The sequence below is a fragment of the Leptonychotes weddellii genome, chromosome 13 (assembly GCF_054177405.1).
Source record: "Leptonychotes weddellii isolate Sample4059 chromosome 13, ASM5417740v2, whole genome shotgun sequence".
Taxonomy (NCBI): Eukaryota; Metazoa; Chordata; class Mammalia; order Carnivora; family Phocidae; genus Leptonychotes; species Leptonychotes weddellii.
In genome coordinates, this window is record NC_138381.1 from 50,137,498 (window position 1) to 50,146,919 (window position 9,422).

The following is a 9,422-nucleotide window of genomic DNA, read 5'->3' on the forward strand; positions in this document are numbered from 1 at the left end:
CTGTTTTCTGCGTTGACAGCTTTGGGTTTTTCTAATCTCCAGTAGCAGTGAACTGATGTGGCTCCTGGAAATGAGAAGAGCAGGACCCAGGGGTTAATCTGCCCGATTCTGCCTTTCCAAGGCTGACTGGGCAAAGTCCGTGACTCCATGTGCCAAGTGATAGCTTAGGGCAGCACTGCCCAGTAGCACTTGCTGCGGGGACGGAAGTGTTCTGTAAGCCATGCTGGAGAGATGGCAGCCACTAGCCGTGGGGGCTACTGAGCCCTGGAGGGGTGGCTACTGTGAGAAATGGAATTATTTTAATTTCACTTTAATTACATTTAAACTAATTTTTAATTTTAACAATTAAATGTAAATAACCTCTATACTGGATGATAATATAGAAACAAAAGAAATATCAAACAAACTGCAAGTAGCATCCACAATTGTGGGTTGAATGCATCATCCACATAACAGGGAAAAGGGAAGAGGCACAAGGTCTAAAAGTTCTGGGGAGCAAGTTTCTTGAGGCACAGCAGCCGTTTATGTGGCCAATACTCTGGATATTTGGGTTTCCCCCCAGTTTTCTTGAGAAATAATCGATGGACATCGCTGTGTAAGTTTAAGGCACACAGCATGACGGTGTGATCTACATAGAGTGTGAAGTGATGACTGCAGTAGGTTCAGCTGACATCCATCTTCTCATATAGACAGAATATGAAAAAAAGAAAGAAAAAAAGAAAAAAGAAAAACAGTGTTCTCCTTGTGATGAGAACTCATAGGATTTATTCTTTTAACCACTTTGCTGTGTATGACACGGCGGTGTTAGCTACAGTCAGCATGCTGGGCATCACAGCCCTGGGACATACTTCTCTTCTAGCTGTGGGGCTGGGCTCCTGGGAGAGTCCTTTAGAGGCTCAGTAGTTGTGCTGAGTCGAAAGACCAAAGGAAAAGGGAAGCCTTGAGTCAAGAAGAGAAGACAGCAGATGAAAACGAGCTGCGGGGAGAGCAGGTTCTGGAGAGAAATGTGTAGACGCCAAGAGCAGGGTGCTGAGTGCAGTGGTGACTTCTCTAGATTCAAAGGTAGCGGGTCCTTAAGACATGATGATGGAAAGTCAGGGGCAGAGTGCAGTCAGAGGGCCCCTGAAAACAACAAACAAGAACAGGGTCTGACCCCAGGAGGGTGAGGACAAATGACCGGGACTCCAACTTGGACCTGGGCACCAGAAGATGCAGCCCCACTGTGGAGGGACTGGCTGTCAATAATCATACCTGAACACCTACTATGTGTTGGGAATGTTGTACACAGTAAGATGATAAGGCAGATACCATTATTCCCATTTTATGAGTGAGTAAGCTGAAGCTTAGAGTGGTTAAGATTTAATCTTCTCTGGCTCTTGTCTGGTTCAACTGACTACTCCTTCTCAGGCTTCCTTTTGACTTCATTCTTTTCTACTAGGGGTATAAATGTTGGCATTTCAGGATCCCACCTCTTCTCATCCCCTACCTACTCAGAGTAGTAGTAGCTACTGTCTGGGAATTCCAGAATTTCCTCTCCAGCCTGATCTCTCCTAGTCAAGTAATGGCAAAATTAGCCAAAGAATGGATGAGGAAGGAATCCATAGACATTAACATATAAACACTTCTAATTTATTAATTAGAAAAGCAGGAGAACTGATAATAATTCCAAGAGCTGCTTTTCATTTAACCAACAAAATAAGCCACTAATTGCACCAATAAAAAAATAGGAGAAAACATAAAATTAGAAATGAGGAAATATTTCAGGAGATCACTTTGCTCAAAGTTATGTTGATCCTTCTGAAAACTGAAGTGAAAAATAAAACTTTCTAGGAAAATATTACCAAAGTTCACACGACAACAGGATTTTTAACTAGGGTCATCAGATTCAACAAACAGAAATATAGGGCCCCCACCCTAGTTAAATTTGCATTTCAGATAAATAAGATTTTTTTAGTATGTCTCATGCAATATTATACTAAAAAATTATTGGTTGTTTTTCTGAAATTCAGATTTAATTCGATGTCCTACATTTTATCTGGAAGCTCTGTTAAAACAGGTAAATTACCATGGAAAAATATGAGGAACTTATCAAAAGCTAAAAAAGCATCAAGACAAGATATTTTCAGGTGAATTATATAAATCAAATTCAAGGGATACTTTATTTTTTTCCAAGGGATATTTTAAACTCTTTTAAAATTATTCCAAAGCCTAAAAAAGAGTAATGGCTCCTAAATTATTACTATAAAGTTGCAACACAGTGAAACCAAACATGACAATGATAATAAAAAAGACATGGGCTATTCTGTTATGAATATCCATGATGAAATCTTAACTTTGATATTAACAAATATGAAAGAATAACATTTTTCTTTAAAATTGACACTTTTTTTTTCCTTTTTTTAAATTAACATATAATGTATTATTTGTTTCAGGGGTACAGGTCTGTGATTCATCAGTCTTACACAATTCACAGCGCTCACCATAGCACATACCCTCCCCAATGTCTATCACCCAGCCACCCCATCCCTCCCACCCCCCACCACTCCAGTAACCCTTAGTTTGTTTCCTGAGATTAAGAGTCTCTTATGCTGGGACACCTGGGTGGCTCAGTTGGTTAAGCATCTGCCTTTGGCTCAGGTCCTGATCCCAGGGTCCTGGGACCGAGTCCCGCATTGGGCTCTCTGCTCAGTGGGGAGCCTGCTTCTCCCTCTCCCTCTACTTGCTGCTCCCCCTACTTGTGCTCTCTCTCTTTCTGTCAAATAAATAAGTAAAATCTTAAAAAAAAAAAGTCTCTTATGCTTTGTCTCCCTCTCTGGTTTCATCTTGTTTCATTTTTCCCTCTCTCCTCTATGATCCTCTGTCTTGTTTCTCAAATTCCTCATATCAGTGAGATCATAGGATAATTGTTTTTTTTCTGATTGACTTATTTCGCTTAACATAATACCCTCTAGTTCCATCCACATTGTGGCAAATGGCAAGATTTCGGGGTTTTTTGATGGCTGCCTAATATTCCATTGTATATATATACCACTTCTTCTTTATCCATTCATCTGTTGATGGACATCTAGGCTCTTTCCATAGTTTGGCTATTGTGGACATCGCTGCTATAAACATTGGGGTGTATGTTCCCCTTCGGATCCCTACATTTGTATCTTTGGGGTAAATACCCAGTAGTGCAATTGCTGGATCGTATGGTAGCTCTATTTTCAACTTTTTGAGGAACCTCCATACTGTTTTCCAGAGTGGTTGCACTAGCTTGCATTTCCACCAACAGTGTAGGGGGGTTACCCTTTCTCTGCATCCTCGCCAACATCTGTCGTTTCCTGACTTGTTAATTTTAGCCATTCTGACTGGTGTGAAGTAGTATCTCATTGAGATTTTGATTTGTATTTCCCTGATGCTGAGTGATGTTGAGTACTTTTTCATGTGTCTGTTGGCCATTTGGATGTCTTCTTTGCAGAAATGAAAATTGACAGACTTTTTATAAATTATCTTTTTCTTTTCAAATTTTTATTTAATTTCTAGTTACATACAGTGAAATGTTGGTTTCAGGAGTAGAATTCAGTGATTCATCACTTACATACAATACCCAGTGCCCATCATGACAAGTACCTTCCTTAATACCCATTACCCACCTAGCCTATTTCTCACTCACCTCCCTCCATCACCCCTTAGTTTGTTCTCTATCTTTAGGGGTCTCTTATGGTTTGTTTCCCTCTCTCTTTTTTCTTTTTTTTTCTTTTCCCCCCTCCCATATGTTCATCTGTTTCTTAAATTCCACATATGAGTGAAATCATAGGGTATTTGTTTTTCTTTGACTAACTTATTTCACTAAGCTAATACACTCTAGCTCCATCCATATCATTGAGAATGGCAAGATTTCATTACCACATCTCCTTTATCCATTCATCAGTCGATGGACATTTGGGTTCTTTCCACAGTTTGGCTATTGTTGATAACACTGCTGTGAACATTGCAGTGTACGCTTCATTGTACCCCTTTAAATCTGTATTTTTGTATCTTTGGAGTCAATACCCAGTAGTGCAATTGCTGGGTCATAAGGTAGCTCTATTTTGAACTTTTTGAGGAACCTCCGTACTGTTTTCCAGAGTGGCTGCCCCAGTTTGCATTTCCACCAGCAGTGTAAGAGGGTTCCCCTTTCTCCACATCCTCGCCAACATCTGTTGTTTCCTGTGTTGTTAATTTTAGTTATTCTGACAGGTGTGAGGTGGTATCTCATCATGGTTTTGATTTGGATTTCCCTGATGATGAGTGATGTTGAGCATCTTTTCATGTGTCTGTTAGCCATCTGGATGTCTTCTTTGGAAAAGTGTCCATTCATGTCTTCTGCCCCAAATTGACAGATTATTTATTATTTATAATAATAATTATTATTATTATTTAGAGGTGGGGGGAAGAGGGGCAGAGGGAGAGAATCCCAAGCAGGCTCCACGCCCAGTGCAGAGCCCCGCACGGGGCTTGATCTCATGACCCTGACATCATGACCTGAGTCGAAATCAAGAGTTTGACGCTTAAACAACTGAGCCACCCAAGTGCCCCGACAGACTTTTAAAGAAAAAAGGAACTGAAGAAAATTATTGAAAGTGATTTTACCAAGTTCTCTGTATTTTTTTTCCTCAGTCTTAACATGCCTATATATTATGTACATAATTCTTAGCTTTAAGTCATTTATATAATAGATATAACTTTCTGGAATCATCCCAAATTAAAATTCATTGTTTTGAAAGTACCACTCAATGCAATTAGATAAGAGAAAAATATACGGTGTCAATACTTCAACTGAGGAGACAAATTATTACTATACTCAGACTATGTAATTGTTTGTATAGAAAATGTAAAATAATTGAGGGAAATTCTATTAGCGATAGATGATAATTCAGCTAGGTGGACTCGTTTCAAAATTAATACCCACATTCAGTAGCATTTCAATAAATAGTATTTAGCTATAAAATAGAATGAGGCAAGTTATCTCATTTATAATAGCATTAAAAAGATAGGACATTAGGTATAAACTTGATAAAAAATGTGTAAGACATACACATTAAAAAAACTAATACTTTCTTGAAGGATGTTAAAAAATTGAACAAATGAAAAGATATGTCATATTCTTGAATAAAAAGATTCAAGAAGGTAAACACATCAGTTTACTGTAAATCAATCCATAAATTCAATGTAATCCTCATCAAAATACCAACAGGAATTTTTATAGCTTGTCAACGTAGTATTAAAGTTCTCTGGAAACACAAAACTTGTGAAAATGATGTAGATTCCTGTATATGCCCAACAATTTGGGGGAGGATACACAAAAAGCTATTTATAATATTTACCTCTAGACAGCAAAAATGAGGGGTGAGGAGTGAAGTCAGAGACTTAGATTTTATTTTATAAATATGAATTTAAATTTTTTCAGTAGGTGCACACATTACCTATATGGTGAAAACTGTAGTTGTCATTTTAAAAGAATATTTCCCATTACATAGAGTAGTGATTGCTAACCTTCAGTGCTCATTAGAATCACAAGGTGAACTTTAATAAAACATCAGTGCTCAGACTTCACCACCAGATTTGAATTCAGTTGGTCTGGGGCAGGGCCCAGGTATTGGTATTTTTAAAAAAGCTTCCAGAAATTATGTTCAGCCAGGGCTGAGAACCACTGATGTCGAGTATTCTATGGCAGTGCTTTTCAGACTTCTGGTTACAACCCATTGGGCATGAAATCAATTTTAATGGGTTAGGACCAGCATTAAAAAAAATACAATTAGGGGCGCCTGGGTGGCTCAGTCGTCAAGCGGCTGCCTTCGGCTCAGGTCATGATCTCAGGGTCCTGGGATCGAGCCCCACATCGGGCTCCCTGCTCAGCGGGGAGCCTGCTTCTCCCTCTCCCACTCCCCCTGCTTGTGTTCCCTCTCTCGTGTCTCTCTCTGTCAAATAAATAAATAAATAATCTTAAAAAAATACAATTAAACAGAAATGTGTGTGTGAGAGTGTGTGTGTGTGTGTGTATAGACTAATTTGTGATCTAAGGCATTTCTCTTTCTGTGGGATGTAATCAACAAAATCAGAAAACCCCCACTTTACATGACTCCAACATCTCAGACCTTCTGAAACACTATCAGTATTTGTGTGAACTATGAAAGGCTTTTTATAGTTTAAAAATTATACTGTAATGCTGACTTTTGTTTGTGTATGTGGACATTCAATCGTTCATTCATTATAATTCAAAGATCGAAATGACGTAGGTATCTGTTCGTGCTTATATCTGAGCATAGTGTCTGACCTGAGTAGATGCTCAGTAAATGTATGATGAATGAAAGAATGAATGAATGATTAAATTATTAGGTAATTCTTTCCCTAATTTTCCCTAGAATTGTTTTTATAAACTAGTTTTTCTTCTTCCTTCCCACCACCAAGCTCCTGATTAAGTAATTACTCTAGGTGGAATAAAGCAAGAATTGCTTATTCTTGGATGGATATCCCAAGGTCAACATAACAACCAAGGCAGGATTTCCCTTTGCTGACGTACTCATCCAAGTGAAGACTATGCTTAGTTTGGATTAGGCCACACTGATTCTGGTCACATCCATGTTATCACAGATCATGTTGACCTGGGTCTCTTCCCATGACCTAAGATACTCATGAAAGATAGAACCAGAAAGAATGTGGCTAATATGGGTTGTTTTCACTGGAAGCAAGTTATGTCACTGATATTTCCCAGATTAAAAGTAAAGTCTTCAGAAAAAAATTAAATTCAATACACAATCAATTTTATGTAGCTGAGTAATTTTTTGAGTTACCAGAATCTTAGCCCTGGGGCAAGGTGCTGCAGGAAATATAAGGAAATCTTAGAGTTGCTTAAATCATGCGATGTTAACTGTGAGGGAGAAATTCAGATTGGGAAGAAAGAAAATGAAATGGGCCCAATGGAAAAGTCTTCAGATAACTAGATGCGTGGGACATCAAACATAGGAAGTGCAATAGAAGTACCCAGGTAACACCCTTAAGCCTGAACACTGGATTCTAATTTGCCTAACACCTCTTCATCAGATGCTTGTTTTGTGTAACATTTTACAAACCATTAACAAAGTAACAGTCCCTGGGAATTCTCTTCAGGACAGCGGGCCCACCATGTTCCTTCCAGCAAGGCATCGCGTGACCTCATGACTCAGTGTTTTTCTGGGCTATCTCTACCTCATGTACCACAGATCACACTTTCTTGAGACTTGACAAGGATGGACAGTGAGTATAGCTCTGGCATCATTAACTTTTTGCAGAGACAAGACATAGGTCAGAGTGACAACGACTGGCTTCTAAAGGACCATTTCAGGGATGATGGGAGGGATCTCTAATGAAGCAAAGGACTGTGAATGTATGTGGAGATGGAGATTAGGAAAAAAAAATTAATAGAGGTAAAACCTGAAAATTTCAGAGTTAAATACTATGGAAATAGGTGAAAACAAGGGGTATATAGTCTGGAAAAGAGAAGGCTAAGGGCTGACTCCATGAGGGTCTTCAAAAATATACGAAAGATGATTTTGTAGGAATAGGAGATACCAGAATGTTTACATCTTTTTTTTAAAAGATGTTATTTATTTATTTGACAGAGAGAGCGAGCACAGGCAGGGGGAGTGGCAGGCAGAGGGAGAAGCAGGCTCCCTGCTGAGCAGGGAGCCCGATGTGGGGCTTGATGCCAGGACCCTGAGATCATGACCCGAGCCTAAGGCAGTTGCTTCATTGACTGAGCCACCCAGCAGCCCCCAGAATGTTTACATCTTAAGCTGAAGTTTGAATAACTGAAGCTAGATCTGAAAAGGTACATCTTTTTTTTTCTTGTTTCTTCAACAAATACCTATTGAGTGTATACACAATCCAGTTGTTAAATATTAAATTCCATTTGCCCCGTGTGTAAGGCTCTGTGCTCGCACTGAGCATGGTAGAAAATTCCATAAGACGTAATCTTTCTCTTCAAGGGGCTATGATGAAGGAGTCCCTGTAGGAGATTGTAAAACTGTTTTTTCTAGGGTTTTTTGGAAATGGAATAATGAAGATGACGATAATCACGTGACCCAACCATTCAAGTCATGTTCTATTTATGTTTTTTTCAGACCCTCATCAAGGTCGAGAAAGCTATGACATTGCTTCTAAGGATGAATGTGTGTAATTATCTATTGTCCACAGAGAAAAGGGAAATGAGGGCAAAATGGATTCATGGGAATAAATCCTTTTCCCTGGCTTAATGCCAATACAAAAAAATGGTGTCCACAACCTCGAGTTTAAGGTTTTTAAATCAGCGAGTTCTTTATTTCTTTATTGTTTACTTCTGAGGGCAGAAAGAATATTCCAATTGTCTGCACAGAATATAGATTGAATTGTGAAATGAGCTTCTGTCTGCCCAAGTCTGCTGAACGTGGTCACGAGCTACAAATGACTCTTCAAGCCACCCATACGTGGAAAATTCAGTCTTTGCCCCAACAGTTCACAGACAGTAACCTGCTCCACGTTCATATCTTGACAAACTGTTAGAGACTTTTCAGTTTAAGAGAACTTGCCTAGAGATGATTGATAGACGGATGTTGGCTAGCTAGCTAGCTAATCACTTTTCCGAAAATTGTACATCCTTACAGGCTAATCAATTTTCAAATGAACATGCATCAAACTGATTAATTTGAAAAACTTGCCCTGTGGAGACATCGAAGACAGTTGTAAAGCAGACCCATTCTAGGTACTTAGTGTTGACTCACAGAAAGTGTCAAGTCTTTCCACCTTTTGATCAGACACCTTTCATCAATTTGTTGTCTGTTGTAGTTCAGTATTCTTGTGAATCACATTATTAATTGTAGCTACCCTACTGGAGGGCTTGAAAATTATTAGTGGGATAATTTTTTCAGGTGACAGGATTACGAAGCATATCAATGGAAAAAAGATTTGTATTTAAAATTTTTTAATTTTTAATTTTTTTTGTAGTTTTTAATTTTATTACGTTGTTAGTCACCATACAATATATCATTAGTTTTTGATGTAGTGATCCACAATCCATTGTTTTCATATAACACCCAGTGCTCCATGTAGTACATGCCCTCCTTAATACCCATCACCAGGCTAACCAATCCCCCCTCCCCCTCCCCTCTAAAACCCTGTTTGTTTTCTCAGGTTCATAGTCTCTCATGGTTCATCTCTCCCTCCAATTCCCCCCGCCCACTTTTCCCTTCCTTCTCCTAATGTCCTCCATGTTATTCCTTATATTCCACAAATAAGTGAAACCATATGATAATTGACTTTCTCTGCTTGACTTATTTCACTTAGCATAATCTCCTCCAGTCCCATCCATGTTGATGTAAAAGTTGGGTATTCATCTTTTCTGATGGCTGAGTAATATTCCATTGTATTTTTGGACCACATCTTCT